This window comes from Myotis myotis, unplaced genomic scaffold (genome assembly GCF_014108235.1).
Source record: "Myotis myotis isolate mMyoMyo1 unplaced genomic scaffold, mMyoMyo1.p scaffold_m19_p_7, whole genome shotgun sequence".
Lineage (NCBI taxonomy): Eukaryota > Metazoa > Chordata > Mammalia > Chiroptera > Vespertilionidae > Myotis > Myotis myotis.
Genome location: NW_023416379.1, coordinates 20,666,764 through 20,692,285, shown reverse-complemented (window position 1 = coordinate 20,692,285; position 25,522 = coordinate 20,666,764). Strand labels below are relative to the sequence as shown.

Genomic DNA, 25,522 nt, shown 5'->3' with positions numbered 1-25,522 from the left:
ATTGGAACTCTGGCTTTCTGTTTAGTCTTACCATATTTTTTTGGTCAGATCTTTTGGTATTTTCAGCCACCAGATAAGTATATTACTATATGGTGAGTGTTTGAATTTTTGCTTAGGCACTAATGATAGAAGTTATGATACAGAATTTTCACTTTGCCTTCTTTGAAAATATTTTAGTTCTTGGCAGTTTTGGATAAACTATTTAAAGTTCGGTATCAGCAGAAAGTTGAATTGGCCTTGGGATATTGTGAAACTTGCAAACATGAATAAATACTTGTTAGACAATTCTTGTAAAGTTGGGGAGGGGAAATTAAACTCATGTTCATTGTTAAATTTTTCTATTACTGGCCTAGGAACTTAAAACATTTTTGTGGATTTTATTTTTTATTTTGTTTGGCTCAATAAATTGAAGTTTTCCTAGTTTGGGGACTATCTTAAGGCAGTGCTGTTTTAAAACACATATTTACCTAAGAAATCGCATGCAAATATAGCTTTTGTGAACAATTATTATGAAAGAGCATAGTTGCTTTACATGTTTTCTGATGTGATGCAGAAAGTGTTAATCACGATATGGCATGGACACTGAATCAGGATTAAAAGTCTGTCCTTCATTTAAGAAAGATGAACGAGCTAAGTATTATCCTTTAGTAAAAAGTGTTATCTTGAGATAGACATTGGGACTAGAACGTAAACAACACAAATATTCATTTTGGCTGATCTAATGTTCATTTAAACTTTTCAGGGTGTTGCCAGTTGTATTGCTGTGATGTGTGGCTTATGGAATCACTGTTAATCATTGGCTGCTTTTACCATTGGCCTTGTATCTTTTTGGCAAACAGTTGGATCTCTGGAGGTTTGTGATGTAATGGGTAATAATTGTTTGACTTCCTAGGCAACAGCCCACTGAGACCCAGTCTTTTGTGTTCTAGGGGGAGCTATAACAGTTTGTTGATGGCTGGCCCTGTGGAAAGGAAACTTATTTGCCTGATTGCCAACTTTTGTCGTATTATTACATACTTGGATGTGATATGCACTTAGATGTGAGTCTAAATGATAGGCCTTACTGTTATTAAGTTTATTTCATATTTAAAGGAATGAATTACACTTAATGGCTTGGCTTATAGTGGGAAAGGAAAGAAAATTCAAATCCAACCCTAATATGGACAGGATATTTGACTTTTCAGTATTTGGTTATCAGCAAGTACCTTTCATACATGTTACAAAAACATGTATTCTTCCTGTGTATTTTGTCTGGTCTCTTACATAGAATGTACTGAGAATGAGGGATATAAAAGTGGTAAGAATTTTTGTATTTGAGTTTATACAATGTTAGACAATGAGTTAAGTAACTGAAACAATGACAGAGTAATTTTAAGACCAAATAATAAGTATTATTGAGGTACCTAAAGGAATTTACAGTAATGGAAGAAGTTTGGAAAGACTCGATGAATTAGATTGGAAAAGGGGGTGGGGAAACAGAAAGATGTTGGTGAAATGATGCAGTCTGTGCTAAGCCTGGGATTAAAGCAGAGGGCCATACTGTGGCTAGGACCTTCATTGCAGACTAGAGTAGTTAAAAACTGTGGCAAAATGAAATAACATTTTAAAAAGATGAATTGGATTTGCCATAGATGTGCAGAATGGTTTGTGTGAAAGCCCTGAATTGGTGGTGTACACCAGGACAGACCGACACAGTATCTTCTTTCATGGCATAACATTTATGTTGTTCAGTTCACTTTAGCCCAGAGTCTCTGCTTTAGAGATACAAATTCAGTCATGTCAGTCAGTATTGTGTTAATAATGGGGCTCGGGAAAGCTGAATCTTGCTGTTCCTCCTTCCAGTCAAGCAAGAAAAATAAAAACCCAGAAACTCAACTCCTAAAAAAAAAACATTGCCGAAACCGGTTTGGCTCAGTGGATAGAGCGTCGGCCTGTGGACTGAAGGGTCCCAGGTTCGATTCCGGTCAAGGGCATGTACCTGGGTTGCGGTCACATCCCCAGTGGGGGGTGTGCAGGAGGCAGCTGATCGATGTTTCTCTCTCATCGATGTTTCTAGCTCTCTCTCTCTCTCTCTCTCTCCCTTCCTCTCTGTAAAAAATCAATAAAATATATTTAAAAAAAAACCAAAAAAAACACATTAACTTTTTTATTAGAAAGTCAACTTATTTTAGTGGGAAATATAATTAATGGACAAAAGGAATAAATATGTGCATCATCCTGTCTAGTGTGTATTCTCCATGTTGGCCACGTGGCTGGCACATGTCAGGTGGTAAGTTGTGAGTGTGGAATCATAACTGGAAGGTTGGCTGTAATGTTAATAGATGACTTATGAGTAATTCAGTGCTGTTTTTTGTATACGTTATCAGCTGGTTCCTGGGCTAGGTGCTTTGTCTTGTTTATTCGACATCAGCAAGATGGATCCAGTCCCTGTCCTCATTCATCCTCACGATAAGGCTATTCTTGTTAAAAGCACTCAGTCTGACCACATACACTCTCACTCTTAATTTGTCTACTCATTGCTGACCACTCTTAAGAAATACTTTTCTTAAGTCATTTTAATAATCTCAAACATAGTGCTTCAAGTCTTAGTGATGTAGGGGATGTTTGGTAACTTTTAGGTAATTTTGCACAGCTTTGCTTTGATCCACTTTGTGCTGATTTTTCTGTGCTGTTAAAGGTTTCCTATTGCCCGTGAACTGTGTGAAATCTAATCTAATAAAAGAGAAACATGTAAATTGACTGTAACCTCGCTATGCCCCAAGCCACGCCCACCAGCCAATCAGAGTGACTATATGCAAATTAACCCAACCAAGATGGCGGCCGGCAGCCACAGAGCTGGAGCAAGCAGGAGGCTTGGTTGCCCCGGCGATGGAGGAAGCCAAGCTTCCCGCCTGCCTGGCCAGCTGCGGCCTCCGCTAAAGGCAACAAAGTTTCTATTATAGAAGATAAATAAATCCCAGATACCTGCTTCCAACCAGCCTCCACTGGAACTTGGGTGGCTGGGAACCGTGGCCAGCCTGCAAACAGCCATCAGCCCCTCACCCAGGATGGCCACACCCTCATGGGGTGAGGGTCCCCACTGGGGGCCTTGGTCAGTCTGCAAACAGACATCAGCCCCTCACTCAGACTGGTCACGCACCCCAGCAGGACCCCCCACCCTGTAGGGGCTGAGGCCAGCCTGCAAACAGCCATCAGCCCCTCATCCAGGCTCGCCACACCCTCATGGGGTGAGGGTCCCCGTTGGGGGGCTTGGCCAGCCTGCAAACAGCCATCAGCTCCTCACCCAGGCTGGCCAGGCACCCAAGTGGGACCCCCACCCTGATCCGGATCACCCTTCAGGGCACCTGTGCACCAGGCCTCTATCCTATATAATAAAAAAGTAATATGCAAATTGACCCTAACAGCAGAATGACTGGGAATGACTGGTCACTATGACACACACTGACCACCAGGGGGCAGACGCTCAATGCAGGAGCTTCCCCCTGGTGGTCAGTGCGCTCCCACAGGGGGAGCTCTGCTCAGCCACAAGCCAGGCTGATGGCTACCAGTACAGCAGTGGTGGTGGGAGCCTCTCCCGCCTCCTCAGCAGTGCTAAGGATGTCCGACTGAAGCTTAGGCCTGCTCCCCGCTGGCAAGTGGACATCCCCTGAGGGCTGCTGGGCTGCCAGAGGGATGTCTGACTGCCAGCTTAGGCCCAATCCCCCAGGGAGCAGGCCTAAGCCAGCAGGTAGACATCCCCGAGGGGTCCCAGATTGCGAGAAGGCACAGGCCAGGCTGAGGGATCTACCCCCCCCCCCCCGAGTGCACAAATTTTTGTGCACCGGGCCTCTAGTTTCAAATAATCCAAGACTGCTGTAAGAGAAGTAAAACCAGAAGGCTAGCTCAGGGGTTCAACTTCTGCTCACAATGATATTCTAGCTCTGAGGTTGCCTTGCTTCTTGTGCAGTATTTCCATACCTTACAGAGCTTGCCACAGAGGATTTACTGTGGGAATGAAGATCAAAGGGATGACTCTACTGATCTATCCAAAGAACACATGACAGACGCTACTTATGGCAAATGTGGGTGAAGGAGAAGATCGAATTAGAGGCAATTCAGAAGTGAAAGCTTAAGTGGGAGTCGATTCTGTGGGAAGTTGATTGATTTTTGATAAAGCCAAAATAGATCATCCAAGTGGAAATGAATATGGGCTATTGGTTAGAAATTGTGATTTTGGTGATTGATTAAGGTCAGAATGTACATTTGGGCAGACTCCATTAAAAATAATGGCTGTGTGATCTTGAGCAAGTCTGCTTTAAAAAGGTAATCCATGCCTTAAGTTCCTTAGGATGTTGGTTTAATGATTATAATCAACTGTCTAACATTGTGGTATTATGCTAAGTATTTTTTACGCAGCATCACATTTAATCTTGAAAATAAGTTAGGAATTGCATACCTTTATCCCTGTTATTTGGGAAGAGAGATAGGCTAGAGAGGCAGCCACGATCACACACTTACCAAAGGTGGAGTTGGGACTTGTAGGTGTTTGACTACTGAGCTTACACTCTTAACCACCATCTGGCATTCCCTCTCAATTAGATAATTTATATGAAAACAACAATAATAAAAAGCACATGGCTTTAAAAACATATACCACAAACTTGAAATAAACATCATAGAATGAGGCCTCCAGTGAAGAAGGATGTGGGCTGGACTGTGTTTTGGAATGATACCATACAGAATGAGGAACATAGAGGAAGTGGACTAAGAAACAGATTTCAGGGAAGGATGTCTTTGAATCTAAATAGAAGTGTATTAAGGAGGAGGTTATTTATTATTAAACATCAGTTGAGGATATAAGTAGAGAATAAAAACATAATCCTACAGCTGGCATTTTCTCATCCTCAGGTATTATCTTTATTTTATTTTTTGAAAATATGTTTTTATTGATTTTTAGAGAAAGGGGAAGGGAGAGGGATAGCAAAATAGAAATATCAATGAGAGAGAAACATCATCGATTGGCTGCCTCCTGCACGCCCTTCTGGGGATCAAGCTCGCAACCCAGGCATGTTCCCTGACCGGAACTGAACCGCGACCTCCTGGCTCATAAGTCAACACTCAACCACTTAGTCACGCCAGCCGGGTGTCAGGTATTACCTTTAAATATAACTTCCTCAGTGAGGCCCTGAGAGTAGCTGGGATGGGACAGTATAAGAATACCCAGTACTTAGTAGAATTTTTAGTTCATTGTAGGCCTTTGCCATCTGTTAAAGGAATTGTTGGCAGTAAAGCTTTGGGAAATAAACTTTAATAAGACATGGTGGTCCATGCTCTCAGGTATCTCTCTGTGTATTTGGGTAACTTGATTGTTAAAGCATAAATAGTCATGTGCTAGTGAATAGATCTCTAGCTGACACAAACTCTTTGACTCTTACCAGGTATTGTAATACAACTAGAATGTTTTGATTCATTTAAACCCCACACTCAATTTATGAGATAGGTACTATCAGTAAATCACTTTGACTTGAGGTCCTGCTTATTCACCTCTGTCACATGTCATTCTTTGACACAAATGCCTCGTTATGGGAACCTCTTGAGCAGGGGACGTTTACTAGTGCCTTAGCCTCTTCCTTGGCCTCGATGCAAGATTCTTTTTAGTGAGCAGCCCTCCTTCCTGGCAGCTCTGTACCCTCATTTCCCAACAATTTCAACCATAAACCCAATGCTTTAGTGACACCAAATTACAACTGACTCGTTTTCTTCATGAACATGCCATATTGTTTCATGGCTTGGGCTTTTGTAGCTGTTAAACCCTCGCGTGCTTTTCCTTTTCCTCAGCTGTCAAACTGGTACTGACCTTCAAAGTTCAGTTGAAAAGGTGACCATCCTGGTGTGTTCTTGCACTGTCCTCACCCCTGCTGCAGTTGGTTTCTCCTTCCTCTGTGGTTCTGCCTATGTTGTAGACCTTTCATATCACTTTATAATTATGTCTTGATTTCCAGCTCTAACCATGACTGGGAGTGCTTTGAGAACACGGGCCAGGCTTTACCGTCCTCCTTTTTTCTCAGAGTTTAGCCTAATACCTGAGTCGTAGGGAATGTTCAGTAAATAGATCCTGAATGAGTGAAAAATGATGGCTGACTGCCGCTTATAAATTGGCAGGTTTCTCTGCTATTTGTTTTTAAAAACTGTTTAATTGACATGTAAGGAAAGTTAAATATTACTGTAGACATAGAGTTCTTTTCAGGAAAGGGAAGTTTGTATTTATACCCACTAAAATCTTTGGTTCGCTAAAGATTAGATGGAACTAATTTTGGAGGGAAGGTGAAGGACAACAGGAAAAGAAATATATAATGACCCTTCCTTACTTTCTTGATTGATTTTTCAATTTGAATCAGTTTGTTGTTTGTGGGCAGGGTTTTGCACAAGATATTGGAATGTGGTTCTTTGAGTCTATGTAGGATTTTTAATGCTTTTCATTAATTCTAGTTTGCTAGACCTTCTGACCGATAGTTAGAAACACTAGTATATAACATAGGAAGTCCTTCTGTCTTGAGATGCTGCTACTGACATGATCTTCTGGGTAAGTTTCTTCTGTGGCAGGATCACAGCACTCATTAGACCACATAAAGTGATGGGAAAGGGAGGGAGCTTTACTCCCTGAATATGGGTTCTGGTTGCCTGCCCACCCCCGTCTGGAATATGGATGTAATGTCTAGAGCTGCAGCAGCTGTCCTGCAGTCAAGATGTTGAAGCCACCTGTTCAAGATGGCAGAGCAGGAGGATAAAAGGCTAGTTCTTGATGACATTCTTGACTAGATACATCAGCTCTGGACTACCTACTTCCATACTTATAGTCATATGAGAAAAATGATTTTGGTGTATTCTAGCCATTGTAGTTGGGTTTTCAGGTAGGATTACTGAAAATAGCCAGTATCCTATAAGGGTTAAATTCTAGATTATATATGAACAGCTTTGAATTAATAAGAAAGACAACCCAGAAGAAAAATCAAGGATAATGGTGAGTCACAAAACTGTAAACTCAAATGGCCAGTTAGCATGTGATCACACTAATAGTTAGGAAATTTAAGTTATAACAGACTTTTCCATAACTACCATAATATGAGTCTAAAAATATCAAGTGTTGAGGAAGATGTAGAGCAATTGTTATTATTGTTCACTGTTGGTAGAATATAATTGCTGCAGCCACCCTGGAGAATATTTTGGCAATATCAGGTAAATTGACCGTACCATACTGGCCAGCATTCCACTAGGTATGTGCCCTATAGATTCCTGCACATTTCCATGGAGACATGGAAGAAGAAGTCATTGAGTTAGTAAAATAATGGAAACAGTCTATCCTTCAATTGCAGGGGTGGGGGTAGTATCTTTTATGGTATGATGAAGTACCATATAGGAGTTAAAAAGAATGACCTACATATATTAACTACATAGAGCTATATATATGAGCAAAACTGGAACTAAATGCAAAACACTATGAACATGGTAATAATATTTATATAAAATGTAAAAGGAATATTGAAACTATGCAAAAAATGTCATTTCCTGCAGCTACTGAGATATACAAAGCTTGGCAAATATTTTCTTTTCATAAGTGATTTTTCTAGGAACCTAAAAATTGGTTTTTAAAAACCAGTCACTGTTAATTCATTGCCTGTTTTGTTCCTTGACCAGTGGTATATGGTCAAATTTTTAAAACCTTTCCAAAACACATTCATGTATGTTTTCACTTAATCTAATTACTTTTTGAGATAAAGGGCAGGCAGAATTTTTATTCTTATTCAAATTAAGTGGCAGTAGTTGGACTTACCTTTCTGATTTCTAGTTTAGTTCTTTTTATAATAGTTTTATAGTTTTTTCAATACTCAATTTAATGTCTAGGCACTTCATTTATGCAGCAGAATCCTATCTAATAAAGAGGGAATATGCTAATTGACCCTATGCCATTGCAAAGATGGCGGCGCCCACAGCCAATAAGGAGGGGTTATGCTAATTGACTGCCCCACCGCCCACAGCCACAAGATGACGGCGCCCAGTCCTCCAGCCCCACAGGGACGGCAGGCACGTGGCAAGGCCAGGCCTGGCCTTGCCGTGTGCCTGCCTCCGGAGTCCCCCAGTCCCCTCAGCCCCCGAGCCGCCCAGGGCTGCCAGAGGCTCAGGTAACCAGGGACTGCCGAGGCTTGTGCTTCTGGCAGTGGCAGCAGCAAAGGTGTGATGGGGGTGTCGCCTTCCCCTGATTGCTGGGTCATCTCCTGCCCCTGAGGGCTCCCAGATTGTGAGAGGGGGCAGGCCGGACTGAGGGGGACCCCGGCCTCCAGTGCATGAATTTTCATGCACCGGGCCTCTAGTTTAAATGTAATCATAGTGGCTGTCTAATTTGAGTGATCCAGTAGTGAGCTTTTTTTTTTTTTTTTTTTTTAAGGTAAATAATTATTGATTTATTGCCTTTTCTTGGGGGGATGAATACAGTTTTTAACCTTTGTTCTTAAACCTTAGTATGCACAAGAATCATCCAGTGAATTTATGAAAAACAATCACAGTCTCTCTACCTACCCTACCCCTACCTCCAGACTAAGAATCCTGCCTTTCTCTTTCTCTCCATTACTAGAATGGTTTCTTATGGGCTGTGAACTTTTCTTTTGGTATTTTCCACAGAGAACAAATAACCTGGTGGGGGCTGTGTGTGTGTGTGTGTGTGTGTGTGTGTAGTGTTTGCAGGATGAATTCAGGAAGAACTTTCCAGAAGTGACTACCTAAACAAATTAGTACTATATTAATTGTGGATGGAGAAGACTGGAAAAGGTTTTAATGCTCAAAAGTTAAACGTGTTCTGAAATTGAATTTTACTTAATCTGGTAAGCACTATTTTCAGACATTCTTTTCACTAGCAAGATCATTGAAATCCATGATTATAGCCCTAACCGGTTTGGCTCAGTGGATAAAGCTTTGGCCCGCAGACTGAAAGGTCTCGGGTTTGATTCTGGCCAAGGGCACGTCTACTTTGGTTGCGGGCTTGATCCCCAATAAGGGGTGTGCAGGAAGCAGCTGATCGATGTTTCTAACTCTCCATTCCTCTCTGTAAAATCAATAAAAAGATATTATAAAAAAAAAAACACCCCAAAACCCATGATTATAAAATTCTAGGGAAGCATTTTACTGGAAAAAGTGTGATAGAAAATAAGAGTAAATAGAAAAATCACATTATTTCACTCAAGTATACCAAGCTAGCTTGGAAATTAACAGTTTTCTTAGAGGAGTTGTTCTCTAGCACAGGCTACTGCGAATTGTTCAGTCCATTGGCAGCAGCACGGAAAACTGCCCTTTTCACCCTTTCCAGCACACAAATGTGCACAATTCATAGCTGGAACCTATCTTCGAGAAACTGCTGGTTTTATTGAAGCCAAATGTGTGGAGTTTTCATTTAGACACATGCAGGGCCTTTAGTGCTCTTGCCGTGTGTAAAGTAAATCACACAGAGATATTTAAAAAACACACAAGCAAACAAAAGACCCTCAATTTATTGTGTGTAAATACAGATGCAGACATAACTTATTTGGTAATAAATACATCTCTGTCTTGTATTTGCACTTTTTATCCCTCTCAATGTTAGCTGTGTGCTTTTTAATAGAGTAATTGCACAATAAATCCTAATTGAATATAGGGTCGAGGTGGGGTGAGAACGTACAGAAATTGGTGACATTTTATATTTTTCATCCCATTTCTTTAGAAAAGTCCAATTATATTTTAAACTGAGTTTTCTAATGGTGCAAGAAATTTAAAAAATGAGCAGTAGTAAAGAAATTTCTTAATTGCCCATTTAGCTCTAATCTGAAGCAAACTTTCCCAGGCAAGAACTTTTCTCTCATGGGCCAGAAAACCCATGTGCTTGAACAGTGAACTTGAGTGCTTTGACTTCTCATGCCAGACCTCTGGATAACCTTGGGCAGCTGTTCTTCTGTTGTTGTTTCCTTATTTCAAAGTAAGATGTGTGAAGATGTGGACAGTTAATTCAAGAAATGCTTTTGTTGTTTCTTTGATGATTGTCTTACAGGTTTTTTCTGCTGGTGTTGAATAGCACACAGGACTACCTCAGACCCACAGAGTAAATAAATAAATAAAGCTATTTCTTCCTCGTCCTTTCATAGACACTTTCTCATAAATATTAACAATTAGAGTGTACTTTGAAGATGCTGATAGGCTGATAAGCAGTAATATGTAATCTCCTTGATATTCTGTTTTGCTTATGGAGATGAAAGATGGTCTGGTTTATTGTCAGTTAAAACAAGCAGTGAATGAAAGCATGTTTGCAATTAGTGCTTGCTCTCGTGCAGTTTTATCTACTTAAATTGGAAAGATTACCTAAAATAACAAGGTGTGTTGTTGAGCTTAGACAAAGGCAAGCCAGGTCACTCTACTAGACACAGAAGGAATTTCCTTTGAATTTCTAATGTGGTGTCTGTGGTTTGTCCTCTGTATTTCTTCCCAGTATAATCTATAGGATTTATTTTGCGGGGATAATTCAGTGTACCTCTGAAAAGGAGTTCTGAAGTTAAGCATATTTTAAATTAGTGTTAATATTGGCCTCTGAAAAGTATTCTTTTGATTATCTTTTATTAAGTCGAAGTAATGCTGTGTATCGTTGAATAAAGGTTCCCTTGCTTATCATTTTTGGACAATTTCTGATATTATACCCTTTCAGAACAGTTGTCTTTGCATCATTATTGGAACTTATTTGAGATTGCAAGTCATTTTGGGAGACAGAAAGTGATCCCTGGAAAGTGCTGGTCTGATTTTCAATCTGAAGTGCTTGGTTCACCAGATTGAATTTTGGCTTTTGACTCTCTCAGGGCAGGGTAGTGTCCAGCTTTATCTTGTGAGTAACTGCAGATGCCTTTTTGCCATTTGGGTTTCAATTTTTTTCTTTTTTTAGTAAATGACTTATCTGAGAAATTTTAAGCCGAATGGGATACAAAGGATTTTCTGGTTTTCAAAGGTTCTTTTTTTTAATATTGCATTTAAAAGACAATTTTGGCTTTATTTTTAGAAATTAAATGTTACAGCTGTAATTTACCACCTCCTCCCCTCCCCACTGCTTAAATTATTGAAAGGGAAAAATGTAGACTGATTTTGTATGCCTGAATATAAAACAGCGGAGGGAACTTCAGCTTAATCCTTGCGCACACCCTTGCCCACATACCTTTATGTGATCCTTCAGTGTAGGAAAACTCCAGATTCAGAGGGAAGGGAAGATTGGAGGTTGTTTGTTTTTTAATCCAAAGGCAGATACCTATTTTAAACACTCATTTGAAACAAGACAGTTGAGAACAGTGGGAAATCAAGGACATTGAAGCCTCAGGAAATGGCTTTACATGTTGCAGATTGCATCCCTGACGATTTGGATAAAACAGAAACAGCTGTGATGCCAAATGTCCTAAAGATTTCCAAGGCTGGTGGAAAGTGTGGTGCAGTACACTTTATGAGCTGATTTACTAGTAATAGAAAACTTTGCCCACAGGTCTTTGATGACTTGCTTTCAGTTTTCTTCACAAAAATGCAAAATATTTGGGGCCCTTCTTATTATTAAATGGAAAATCGTGTGCATTTGGCTCCATAAAGCAAGTAGCCTTGAGAGATGGGCCTGCCTAGAAATTGACTAGATTTTTGTGGGAGAAAGAGTGAAAAGGGCAATTTCCTGTGCTGCTGCCAAAAAGGCCTGAACAATTTGTAGTAGCTTGTGGCTAGAAAACAACTTCTGTGAGGCTAAACAACAACTACAGACTGGCTCTGGGTATGTGTGAGAAAATGTTCTTCTCTCCTGTTCTATTGTTAGACTTTATGGAAAACTTAAATGGTGAATTTTTAAACTCAACCACTTAAAATGGTGTTTGGTTGATTTGGATAAAAACCTGGGGAATACGTATGTTTGGAGTTAACACAAGTAGTGCATAACGTGCTATTTTAAAAAAGGGCAGCATTTATATTTTGCTTTTATTGTAACCATGAGCTTGGATGGGAACCCATTTCTCTCCTGCCTTAAAAAAGTGCAGGTAGCCGAAACCGGTTTGGCTCAGTGGATAGAGCGTCGGCCTGCGGACTGAAGGGTCCCAGGTTCAATTCCGGTCAAGGGCATGTACCTGGGTTGCGGGCACATTCCCAGTGGGAGATGTGCAGGAGGCAGCTGATCGATGTTTCTCTCTCATCGATGTTTCTAACTATCTCTCTCCCTTCCTCTCTGTAAAAAATCAATAAAATATATTTAAAAAAAACAGTGCAGGTAAATCTTGGCATCTTGTGCATATTTACAGGAATGTGGTGTTTTTTTTGTTTTGTTTGTTTTTTGTTAACTTATTAGAAATATGCTTTCCTCTTAGTTCACTTGGGCCTGGTGTTTCATTTTGTATTAGATATATGTTTGTAAAAAATATATATGTAACTACTGGTAATTGCCACTTAATAAATAGCACGACAGTGTGCCAGGCACCATATTGTTGTCCTTGTTATCGGTTATGTTGTTTGCTTTCTCTGGATGAGGAAGACAGCTTAGAAAGTGGTTAAGTGTAGTGGCTATGTAATGTTGGGGCCAGGATTTGGGGTTTTGTCTGTGTTACTAGTTATTACAAAATAGTTGATATTTTAAATATTCATTTTCTAAAATTAAAATCTGTTATAGATTTGTGGTGTTTTTTTTTTGTTTGTGTTGTTTTGTTTTTTGGTAGAATGGGGTTGGGTATGTAGAATGAACATAGATTTGGTTTGATTTAGTTTTAACGTTTCACTAAGCTTTTTTCAATTGCTGCTACCACCACACCTGAGCTTCTGTGTATTTGTTTAATTTAATGGTTTGATCTAGCAGTCACCAGGATGTACACACGACCATGTTGTTACTCCAGTGTTCCAGGCTTTTACTTTTTTGGCCTTAATTTTAACCTTTCTTTTTGGTTGGGGATATCTGTTAGCTCTTCATTAAAATACAGATGATAGCTGGTTAAGACATAACCTTTTTCTTAATATTTTGTTCTGTTCATCAATATCATTTTTTTCTTTTTGGGAAGTAGCCTGATGCTCATAATCTAGCCCAGTGGTTCTCAACTGGGTTGGAGTGGGTGAGTGATTTTTGTCCCCTAGGGCAGCGGTCGCCAACCTTTCAGACCTCACGGACCACCAGTGGTCCATGGACCACCGGTTGGCGACCACTGCCTTAGAGGACATTTGGCAATGTCTGGAGACATTTTTGATTGCCGTGTTTGGAGGGCATGCTACTGTCATCCAGTACATAGAGACCAGATATGCTGCTAAACCTTTTACAATGCACAGGACAGGTCCTAACAACAAAGAATTATCTGGCTAAAATGTCAGTAGTGCAGGGGTTGAAAACCCTGATTTGGCTAACATAGGGCACAGACCAAATTTAATTAATTAGAAACTGTTTCTGGCTTCACAATATTTGTTTTCATAACAATAACTCAGTGGTAATTAGGCAAGTTTTTATTCTCTGTTCTAGAGGTAGAGGAAGAGGCTGTTTATCTGTCTGTTCACCTTGCCCTAAGCCAAATAACACAAGTTGACCTTATATTGGATTCTTTCAGCTGTTTCCTACCTTCATCCCCTATTCCACTTAGAAGAGATCACTTTATCTTAGTCACAGTTAATTGACTGCCTGTTCAGAATGTTTCATGAACTACCTTGGCTTGGGGTGGAAGAGAAACAAAAGAATGAAAGGGATACTCCCCAGAGTTTTCACTGGGATGAAGGTCCTAGTGTGCCTTTCATAATTTCAACCAATGTTGAGTACCAGAGGATGCAGTTGTGAGTGACATACTATTGCGGGGGGCTGGGGTCTCTGCATCCCACACGGAGAGGGAGAGACGTGAACCGGTTCGTTTAAGTTAGGAGGCGAATTTGGGAAAAATGAATTGGACAGACACAAAATTAGATTAAAAGTTTGGGCTGGGTGTGGCGTCTGCCCCCTCATGGAGGGACAGACAGAGAGAGGAGAGAGAGAGCACCAGCACCGGAAGCAGTTTATTATATACTCCAATTATAGGAAGTTACATCACATCTGGGTGGGCCTTGAATTCCTAGCAATATCATGAGATCCATCCCCTTAACACTGGGCGGGAAAGTCAGACTGAGTGGTGTCCAATCTCTTGACTGGGTCCGCCCTCAGGGCGTGGCTTTGCCTTTGCTGAGTTTCAGCCTACAAAATTGAACCGAGTGTTTACTAATGGCCCCCAGCACCTCCCCCTTTTTTATATTTAAGCAGCTAAAATTAAAAGTAAAACTTAACATCAAGAACAAGGCTTTGACTAAATAAAACTAATAACAAATCAATATCAATGCAACCACAACAATAATAGAGAAATCAAACTACAGCTATGTTAATATTTTTAGCTACTGAGTGAAGAGTCTCCTTTGCTGCTGGTATATATTTACTCAGAGTCCTTAGAGTTGACTGTGCAATGTCTTATAGAAGACTGGTAGGTAACCAGTGTCAGCATGGCCAGAAACATGGTTGAGGTAGTAAATTCTGCCTTCTGCCGGCATTAGTCGTTACCATCTTCTTCCGCATCGCTGTCATCAGGACAACTCTCAGTCCCTCGAATGATGGGGCTAGCTGGCAGCTTCTCTGGGTCCTTCATGGTGACACACGTAGTGCTCTGGCATCCAGATTGGCTGCGCTATTCCTTCTGGAAAGACAAAACACAACCTCTTACCCACATTATTATTGAATCTGATAAGACTTTTGTCTGGTTTTTGCCTTCTTCAGCCAAGCTAACTTGGCGGAGGCTATTGAACAGGAGGCCTGATGCCTTTTGGCTGCTGTACAACCCTCTGCATCGCAATTCAAAAATTTAAAATATAAAGCAAAAAATTTTTAAGTATAAAAATCATGACTAAGTTTGCATTTGAGGTGACACATAACATCTGTCTCCCCCTTTTTGTTTTAATAATTGCCTTTGTGATTTTCATTAATTGTAAAAAGTTGAAAGGAGCACCTTGAAGTGCTACTTGGATGCCTTTGTAAGTATTTGGGATTCTGTACGTTCTTTCTTTGCTCCTCATCCTTCTGGTATGGCTCAATTTTGCCTAACTCCATTCTCTGTTCTGCTTTTCCCCCCCAGGTTGCTTTATATACGCATTTCTCAGGTTGAATTGTAATCATTGGTTTCCTCTCTATGTCTCTTATTAGGCTGTGATGTTCTAGCACTGTGCTGGCTACATAGAGGCCATTCCCTACATACTGAATGAGTGAATGGTGGAGGACAAAGGAGAGGCAAACACCTTAGCAATTTTAAACTACCAGTAAGTAACAGAAAGTAGGTAGAGTCTGAATGTCAGGGTGCTGTGGACAGAGCCTAAATGAGTAAAGGTAGGAATTATGTTAGCATGACCATATTGGTATGGTTTGTGCTGTGCTCCCCTTTTTTTTTTTAATGTGGTCAGTCTCAGTGACAGGTTGGTAGGCTAGCTGTGACCTTGGCCATATCTGTAGGTCTAAATGGTGTTCATGTCTTCTAGCTGAGATTCCTCCAAGCTGAATTATCTTCTTCCATTGAAGGGCTTGTAGCCTTTGCATGTTCTGGAATACAGTCTGCCTATTTGCTGGCATATGTAGATTTCTCATTTGAGTTAGTTGTGTATGTTCTCCCCTCCAAGAAGAACTAAAGTTTTAAAGTGATAGAAATGACCTTCGAAGGCCTGCAGTGATTTCTCTGTGGCAGCACTCTTGTAGCACATTGAATTCTGGCCTTGACCTCTTATTACCTCCTTGGGCAGATATGCTTCCTTAGCCTTCACTTCAACTGGTCCCTGAATTTCAAGAGACACAGCTCCATTTCACTCTGGGGTTTATCCTCTTATATGCATTAGTGTCACTGTTAGTGGACTGGGTTAGAATAAATAGCAACTCTATAATGTTTGTGTTTTGTTTTCCTGTTGAATTGTATGAAAGCATTTATTAGACACTTTGGTTCAAAGTAGAAGTAATTATGGGAAAAGCTGTTTCTTTCAGCAGAAGGCCCACTAGCAGGGCTCCAGTGCTTTTCACTGTGGCGGTGCCATTGGACTTGTCTCTTGCAAATTGAACGTGCCTGATTGCACAGGTGTTTGCATGGTTGAACAAATTATATTTGGACAATATACTGTTGATGCCTGACAGTGTTTATAGGGGAATGGCAGAGTTGCACATGGACTACTTTGGTAAGAAAGTTAAAGAGAGAATAGCACCAAACATTTTTATAAAGGAAGAGAAAATTAAAACACGTTTTGAGAGTAAGTATACTTTTTCTTTTATTCTTTAACTAGAGGCCTGGTGCATGAAATTATGCACTGGAGGGGGGTGGGCGTCCCTCAGCCCAGCCTGCACCCTCTCGCAGTGTGGGAGCCCTCAGGGGATGTCCGACTGCCATCTTAGGCCCGCTCTCCTCAGCTGAGTGGTGCTCCCCCTGTAGGAGCGCACTGACCACCAGGGGGCAGCTCCTGCATTGATCAGCTGCCCCCTGGTGGTCAGTGCGTGTCATAGTGACTGGTTGTTCTGCTGTTCGGCCTATTTGCATATTAGCCTTTTATTATATAGGATTAGAGGCCCGGTGCATGAAATTAGTGCACAGGGGTGTGTGTCCCTCAGCCCAGCCTGCACCCTCTCCAATCTAGGACACCTCGAGGCATGTCTGACTAGCAGTCGGGCATCCCTCTCACAGTCCGGGACTGCTGGCTCCCAACCGCTTGCCTGCTTGCCTGCCTGCCTGCCTGATTGCCCCTAAACGCTTCTGCCTGCCAGTCTGATCACCCCCTAACCACTCCCCTGCCAGCCTGATCGACGCCTAACTTCTCCCCTGCCGGCCTGGTCACCCCTCACTGCCCTCCCCTGCAGGACTTGTCCCACCCAACTGCCCTCCCCTGCAGGCCTGGTCCCTCCCAACTGCCCTCCCCTGCTGGCCTGGTTGCCCACAACTGCCGTCCCCACCAGCCATTTTTTGGCGGCCATCTTTGACCACTTGGGGGCGGCCATCTTGTGTTGGAGTGATGGTCAATTTGCATATTACCTCTTTATTAGATAGGATGGTTAAGTGCCCTTAAACTTATTAATATTGGAAGTCATCCTTATGCTGGAGAGTTTTGTTTATTAATGAACTAGAGGCCCGGTGCACAAAAATTTGTGCACTCAGGTGGGAGGGGGGGGGTCCCTCAGCCCGGCCTGTGCCCTCTCGCAGTCTGGGACCCCTCAGGGGATGACTACCTCTGGCTTAGGCCTGCTCCCTGGGGGATTGGGCCTAAGATGGCAATCAGACATCCCTCTGGCAGCTTGGCAGCCCTCGGGGGATGTCCACTTGCCAGCGGGGAGCAGGCCTAAACTGCAGTCAGACATCCTTAGCACTGCTGAGGAGGCAGGAGAGGCTCCCACCACCACCGCTTAACTGGCAGCCATCAGCCTGGCTTGTGGCTGAGCAGAGCTCCTCCCATGTGAGAGTGCCCTGACCACCAGAGGGCAGCTCCTGCATTGAGCATCTGCCCCCTGGTGGTCAGTGTGTGTCATAGTGACCAGTCATTCCCAGTCAATCTGCTGTTAGGGTCAGTTTGCATATTACCCTTTTACTATATAGGATAGAGGCCTGGTGCACGGGTGGGGGCCAGCTGGTTTGCCCTGAAGGGTGATCCGGATCAGGGTGGGGGTCCTGCTTGGGTGCCTGGCCAGCCTGGATGAGGGGATGATGGCTGTTTGCAGCTGGTCACACCCCCTTTAGGGTGGGGGTCCCAACTGGGGTGCCTGGCCAGCCTGGATAAGGGGCTGAGGGCTGTTTTCAGGCTGGTGGGCAACTAAAGATCCCAGCCTCTCCTTTTTTTCTGTGTTTTTTTTTTTTCTTTTTTAATTCTGGGATTTATTTATCTTCTATAGCTCTCACTGGAGCTGAGAACCGGCTCCAGCTCTGAGGCCCGGCTCCAGCTCTGAGGCTGTGGCTGGCTGAAAGCAGGTATCTGGGTTTGTTTAGCTTCTATAATTGAAACATTGTTTCCATCACTGCCGCTCTAAGCTCTGAGGCCGAAACTGGCTGAAAGCAGGTATCTGGAGCTTGTTTAGCTTTTATAATTGCAACATTGTTTCTTAGACTGCAGCTCAGAGGCCGGCAGCGGCAGGCGGGGAACGTTGGCTTCCTCCATCACTGGAGCAAGCAAGCCTCCTGTTCGCTTCAGCTGCCTGGCTGCCGGCCACCATCTTGGTTGTCAGTTAATTTGCATATCGCCCTGATTAGCCAATGGGAAAGGTAGTGAAGTTATGGTTAATTACCATGCTTGTCTTTTATTAGATAGGATGGCTAGTAACATTCGTTTGTTTATTTAAAACATTGACTTTGTTCAACTATATCGTTTTCCTTATTAGAGGACAGCCATAGGTAGATTATGGCTCAGACCATACGTGGGATTATCCAATTTCCAGTGTCATATCTTTTGTCAGTAATTTTTTTCTTTATGTACAGGTGTGAAATCTATGTCCAGGAGACTGGGATGTGGGTTTACTAGGATACTGTCGTTAGATTTCTGGAGATCTCTAAGCCTGGATCTGGAGCCTAGTTAAAATTTGTGGCTGTGAATTTAAATTGAGAAAAGTTATCATAGTTATATTGTTTGGCTGCATCAGTGCAAGTGTGAAGTAAGGTATAGGAACCATAGAGCATGAGAAGGTGCTGGAGGAAAGGGAGGGCTGGGAGTTGCGGGTGTAATGGTGGCCCATGGAATCCAAGCTGCTGAAGGAGGGTAATGAAGACAGGGCAGTGGGAAGTTGGTGCCTGGTGCCGGCTGCTTAGGGTCAAAGAATTGTTGAAGTTGGGGTTCAAGAGGGGATTGAGCTGGAAGGATAGAAGATAATCATGAAATTAAAATAGTAATAGTAGTATAGATCTAGGACAGGACTTTTCAAGAAATCATTTTAGAGGGCCATGACTGGCATTTAGAAAATGAAATAGAATAAACAACATGAAAGTCAGGGCCTTGTTTAGTGTATATGGAACTTTTATGTGAATTAAAAAAAGAATTCTTACCCTTTGGGAAGTTTTCACTTACCAATGATTATGCTTTAGGTAAACCTCATTGGCTGCAGTGCTCCCAATGCGCAAAGCTTCCCCTTTGGGAGTGAAAGGAAAAGGGGAGTTGGGGGAAAGAGATGCCCCTTTCCCTGTTGAGGTAACCCCTCCCCCAGGGTGAGGGCTCACTTGACTCCAGGATTGGGACTGGATTTAGCACAAATTGCCCTAGTTTAGGTTTTCTTTCTGATCAGAGTGGATCACACTTTGAAAACGTTGTTTCCATTAAAACTGGGTGTGTTTACTGTGTACTTGTGAACTGGATTGGGATGTAAATATTTTATTCTGGATCACAGTAAGAAACATTTGAAAGCCAGTGCTTGGGGTATGACCGTGGGAATGGGTAACTGAGATGGTGAGGAGGATAGGATCATTGGAATTTGCTTCTTAAGTAGGAACAAACTAAAATGCTTCTTAAGTAGGAACAAACTAAAATACACACATTCTCTCTCTCTCTCTCTCTCTCTCTCTCTCTCTCTTCTCTCTCTCTCTCTCTCTCTCACACACACACACACACACACACACACACACACACACACACACATCTCTATTCTGTGCCTTATAAAAAGGAGTAAGAGTATAGGCATTAAAAATGATTTTGATTTGGGATGCATTATACACGTAAAGGTTGGGGATTCAGCTCCCACTTCCCTCGAAAGACTTTAAACATTGTGGGGTGGTGGAGAAAGGTATGGCCCAGATAGTGGTTGAGCTTCTGGCTCAACATTGGGTCCCTGCAGCTTCACTGTCAGACTGAGGGGAATAGATTGGGTTAATGCCAGAGTCTGGGTCATCACTGAGATCCTGTGATTCTATAGAAGCTGGGCACTGAGGAGAGGGGACTTTTAATAAGTGCTATGGGTTATAGGAAGAGAGCTTTTGCAACTTAGACAGTTATGGGTCAACCACAAACACATAATCAGTAGTAGAAAATTGAAAATTAAATTTTAGAGGGTTGTGAGGATAACTATGCTCTAAAAGATCAAGTAGACAGACATAGTTTTGGGAGTGTGAGACATTAGTTCTAGCTTCTTTCTCATTCTGCTGCCTTGATGATTTTTTTTAAAACAAACAAAAAAAATATTAGCATCTGAGTATGATTTGGCCTTGCCTTTAGAAGTAAAAGCGGACAGACTGTATCTGGACTTCCCAGGTACAGCTTCCCATTGTTATGTATAGTAGAATCTTGAGGTCTAAGTTCCCATCATACTGGACTATATTGGTAAGGTGTTGGCAGTGGGAAGCAGGAAGCTACTTTTAATAGCTGTTAAAAAGGAAGGAAAAGGTGACCAGGGAATTGCAGAGTGGGGAGTCAGGAGGTTCTTATAGGCCTTCATCCCCAGTCTCCCAGGGTTCACAGCCTTTTGTCAGGTACCACATTCTTTGGATGGCCCCTGTAGAGGAGTGGTGAGGTAGGGATTCTTCATTGGGCTGTCTAATATGAATGGAGGATGACAGAAAGGGCTGTCTCCCACTCATTCCTCTAGGGAGCAAATAGATTTTAGTTGAAATTCCTGATAGCGTGTCTTCCTTCGAAGTGTTAAAATTTGCAGTTAAATTTTCAAGCGCACTATAGGTTAATTAGACCTTCAGTATGCTTGGGGAATTAGTATTCCCTTTAATGACTGTTTTTGTGGGGCAAAATAGTTATAATTAACATTTCCTTAGTGTTTATTTGGCCAGAAATTCATTCTACCTATATTATTTTATCTGTACGAATAGCCAGGCATTCCATTTTCTTAGCCTCATCTTACAGAATGAAGATTGAGGCTCACATCCCCAACCTTGCTTTTGTTATCCTCATCTCATTTCTCCATTGTGCCCACCCCTTCCTCAACCTAGTCTTCACTTAATTTATCTTTTTTTCTTTTTAAACCAGTGACTCAAAATCAGGCCTATCATGAGTTGGAGACTTCCTATAGACAGGCATGTAGTTAGTCCTCAGGTCTGCCAGATGTTAAATAAAGGTGAGAACAGCTCAAGTCCAGCCTTCCAAGGACAGTATTTGATGCTATACTCTACTGAATTTAAAGCTAAAACTTGGGAATATAGGGCTTTCTAAGTAGAGCACAGTCAAGTGTGACTGTGAGGTTTTCTAGGGCCAGAAGGCCTGTGTTTTATGTTACATAGCATTGGGTGGGCTCAGGGACTCTAGCCACAGCTGCATTCCAGAGACAGTTGAGAGCCATGGCTGGTAATGACATCATCTCCACAGGTGCCAAATCACCCCCTTCTCTCCAGCCTGCCTTTGCTCCCCCCCTTTTCTTTTTAAAGGACTTCTAAGACGACCGTGAGGTTTTGTTGTAAAAATAAGTATGAAATCCAATTCTGGGTGTGTGTGTGCAGAGGTAGGGAGATGAAAATACAGTGCTTTTTGCAAACCACACAGTCCCAGAAATTCCAGTGTTAGGTTACTTACGTTCAATCACTCCCAAGAGATTTTTGTGGAGTGGGGTGGGGATGGAAGAAAGGATAGAGACTAGATGAGAAAAGTAGCCTTGGACAGACAAAGTTGAGGGGTTCCCTCCCTCCATTTCCGCCTGATTGAAGACTGACTGCAGTATTTCTAAAAGAACCCCCATTTTCAGCATATTTTGTAGAGGCTGAAGAGCTCTGATTCCAGATGTCAAGCTTGGTTTCAAGGGATTGGATCTTTTTAATGGTAAATTTACATGTTTGTTGGGTAAAATTTGGAATAGAGAGAAAAATAATAAAAGCCAGCTTTATTCTCACTTTCAGACATAATCACTTAATATTTTGTTGTTTCTATCCTTGGTTCCCACATTTACAGTTTATAGAATAAATACTTAGTAAATTTGTGTACATTTCACAAACCAGGGCTCATATGTTTGTTTTTTATGTCTATTTTTTTCAACTTTGTGTATGTTTTGCCATGCTAAGTAATTTCTTAAAAAGGTAGAATTTTAGGACTGTGAGGTACTTTAAGAGATAATTAATCTACCCCCTTTTTTATTTTATAAATGAGGACATTTAGTAAATTAATGACTTTAGTAAGTTAAATGACTTTCTCAAATTAGTCTTACTTTCAGAGCTGGAATTAGAACTGGTCTCACTTATTTCAGTATATTTTTAACTATACCTTTCTGTCTGTTTTACTTTATTCACTAGGGAGAATTTGTGAACTATTATCCTTCACAAAGATAAATTGGATCCCATTGCCTCAGAGAGTTAAATCCATCTGACTATAACTTTGAGTATGAAAAAAAAATGACCCATAGAGACTACCCAAACACACCTGTGTGGTTAAATTAATTTGCCTCAAGTGATTTGGAGAAATTTGAAAACCATATGATTTGGCTGCATTGCTGTTATTTCAGGATTATTTGATGTAAGCGTGAAAGGAATGGAGGTTAAAAATGTATGTTTTACATTTAGCATAAGAATATTTGAAGTTTCTCTTTTCTGCCATGTTCAAACCAATCAATCTCTTAAAACTTTTTAGTGATTTTGCCAAATTGTTAATTATCATTTCACAGGCCAACTTTCTTCTACTCCGGAATATATTTGACATATTTTGCTGAATTCCTATAGGAATTCTTAGCTGTGTAGTTCCTTTGGCCCTTATTCACAGTCTTATAGCCCTTTTTCTACTGTTGTCTTGAAATTTGAATGTTTATGAATGTTCACTTTCCGTGGGGTTGTGTGTTAGCAGTCTAGATTATCAGCGCCTCAAAGACAAGATTATTGTCTTTCTACTGCCTCCCTGCCACTCTCTCCCCCTCCACTTTGTCTCCATAGAGCTAGCAGAGCACCTTGTAGGTTCTCACTATTATTACTATGTCTTGTTAAAAGGGTTCTGAGCATATTTAGGGCAAATGAGGGAGCATGGCCTCTTCTCTGCTCTCTGTGAGTTAATAGTGGTGCTGGCACCACTGGTCTTGGGAATATCTCTGCAGAAAAAGCAAGTTGAGCATGATTTGTACTTTATTTTGTTGTTTTGGTCAACAGATAGATGTCCTTTTTGAGGCAGTTACTGTGGATTCAGACAATGTGCTGGTACACAGAGTTTCAGACTCACCCTCACCTTTTTTTGACCTTCAGTCAATCTAGAAGAAACCATATAAACCAGCTGAAATGACTTTGGTGAGAGGGGAGGGACATTTGAAAAATATGTGATGGAGAATCCCCAGTTTCTGTTTTTCCTTGGAAAAATCCTCCCACAAGAAATCTTCAGTCTATTAAGTTATGTAGTGTGAAGACTTACTGATAATTTTCTACATTTGGCTTTTTGTATCTTGGGGGAGAATTGAAGGTAGAATGAGGGGAATGAAGAAATTTGGTATTGAAAATCTGAAGAGTAAGGAGTGGGAAAGAAAGGAAATAATTGCTAGTATGTATTTGTATGTTGGGGAAGAAGGGAAGGGAGAAAGAAGGAAAAAGCTATCAAGAAATAAGGATAAGTAGCCAAATACTAGGGTGGGGACCAAATCTGAATGTCATTTGGCAAAGTTGATTATTCTTTTGGTTCTTTTCCAGAAGTTTTTCAAATCACTGAGTGGGTAGAGGAACTCCACTAGAGTTGACAGCTTAAGTGTTGGAGAAATAGGACAGAAATAGCTTGAGTGACTGAAGTGGGAAGAAACAGAATTAAGAAAATTCTTTTTTCCAGCAATGTTCTATTTCTTATAATGCTGTACTTAATTTAAAGTGTTGTACCAGTAAGTTTGTTTGGCATAATATAAAGAATTTCCTTTTTGAACAGTTGCTTGATTCCCCACCCCTCACCCCCATTCCCACCCCCATCTTTCTCTAAGTGGCTTGCCTTAGAAAAGGCCTTGGAACTCTCTCCATTTTCGAACTTATTCGTTGTGGGAACGTATCAGGACATAGATGAGATGCAAAAGGACACCGATCCGGGAGCTTCACAGGGAAGCAGCCACACACAACCCCTTCATGGACCAAGTACACTTGTGTGGTCTGTGTGTGTGGGCGTGCACATGCTCTTTTCCCTTAAAAAAGAGTTGCATAGGCATGACATACTTTGTGCAGAAAATTTCATGTGTTGCTGAAGTGTGATCTAATTTCTGTTAAGTCTTTTTAAAATTCATTATATTTAAGTAATAAGAGATCTGCATATTCTCTAGGCGGTTTAGAATCATTTTCCACCTGTCTGTTTGGTTTGGTGAAAAGAGTAAATTAATTTGGGGATTAATTTTATGATTGGAAAAGGAACTGTACTTTCTAAAGATATATGCTTACTGTTGTGTTCTAGTATCAGTCGCATTATTTCTTGATCCACGCCTGGGCCACTTCTGACATAAGTGTTAGGAACCGAATTGTGTCAGCACTGCTACTTAAGGCGTTTATCCTAATCCAGGCGTCCTTGGTTTTCCGTGCCATCGACCAGCAAGGTGGTAGCAGTGATCACAGACCTAGACTGCAGGTGTGAGTTCTGAGGACATCTGTGATTACTCAGTGAATTCCTTACCAGTGACGGTCAGTTGGTGTTTTTCTTTGGATGCTCAGTTTTGACTTCATGAAGGTAGTGGTTTTTATGTTATTTTCAGTTCTCCTAGAACGAAATGAATATCACTGAATTCTATCTCAAAGGGTGCTGTTATGCAGCAAAAGTAAAGAGAAGGTGAGGGCCAGTGAGGAACCAGCCATACAGCTTATATGGTTCAGATTTGGGTTTTTGGTATTTGTGTTGGCCAGGTTTCCTGGAAGATAAGCTTATATTGTATTTATGTAGATGATCCTAAAAGTTCTGTGTAATTGTTACAGAATTATATTTAAAAAAGAGAATAGGGGATTTCATGTCTTCTGCCTCAGTTCTGATAGCCACAGCTATTGTTTTCTGGGTGCTCCTTCATTTTTCCTTGCCCCTGCAACTGCTGCGATTTCTGTACCTTCGTGTGATAGAGGCTGTGCATGAGGAAGAGATCATAATAATGCCTATAGTTAAAAAAACACACCAATAAACAAGCAGCCACCATTCTTCGTTTTCATACTGTTTTACACCTTTGGGAATCAGACCCTCAGCAGAGTGAGGTTGCATTTGGGAAAAGAAGATCCCAAGAGGAAAGTGTGTTTGGAAAAATTGGCTCCGTTTGACAAAATGCTGAGGGGCAAATTCATAATTTCATCTAGAAACATGAGCTCATCAGCTGGTTGATTTAAAATGTTAATGCAAATGAGAAATACCTGGCAGATATTCTAAAAAATAGTTCATCAGTCACTTAGCTCAGTTTAAAATTCCTCGAGTCTCCTTTTCAGTAATATAAAGAAAGGATGGGCTATAAAGAATTATTTTTTTAGATCCCTCCCAGATCTAAAATTATATGATTCAGGAAGACTATAAAATATATTATTGTAGGCATTATTTTAGAGCCATTTCTGTTTTCTTCTCACTTTTCTTAGAATTTAATACCTTTTTGAAGATAATTATCTTTTAGGAGTCTTAACTCATGAGAACCAATCAT

General features: G+C 41.2%; 1 protein-coding gene across 28 annotated transcripts in view; it reads left to right on the top strand.

The window, feature by feature from the left end:
* Positions 1–25,522, top strand: part of EPB41L2 (erythrocyte membrane protein band 4.1 like 2) — a 190,593-nt gene that overhangs the window by 26,402 nt on the left and 138,669 nt on the right. Inside the window, exon 2 of one of the 28 annotated variants that reach the window (XM_036316220.1) lies at positions 15,191–15,303. The exons of 26 other annotated variants lie outside the window; for them this stretch is intronic. The gene's annotated coding sequence lies outside the window, so the exon portion shown is untranslated. Of the gene's footprint in view, positions 1–833; positions 854–15,190; positions 15,304–25,522 lie in introns of those variants that run through there. One more of the 28 variants, XM_036316222.1, reaches the window with a different exon arrangement.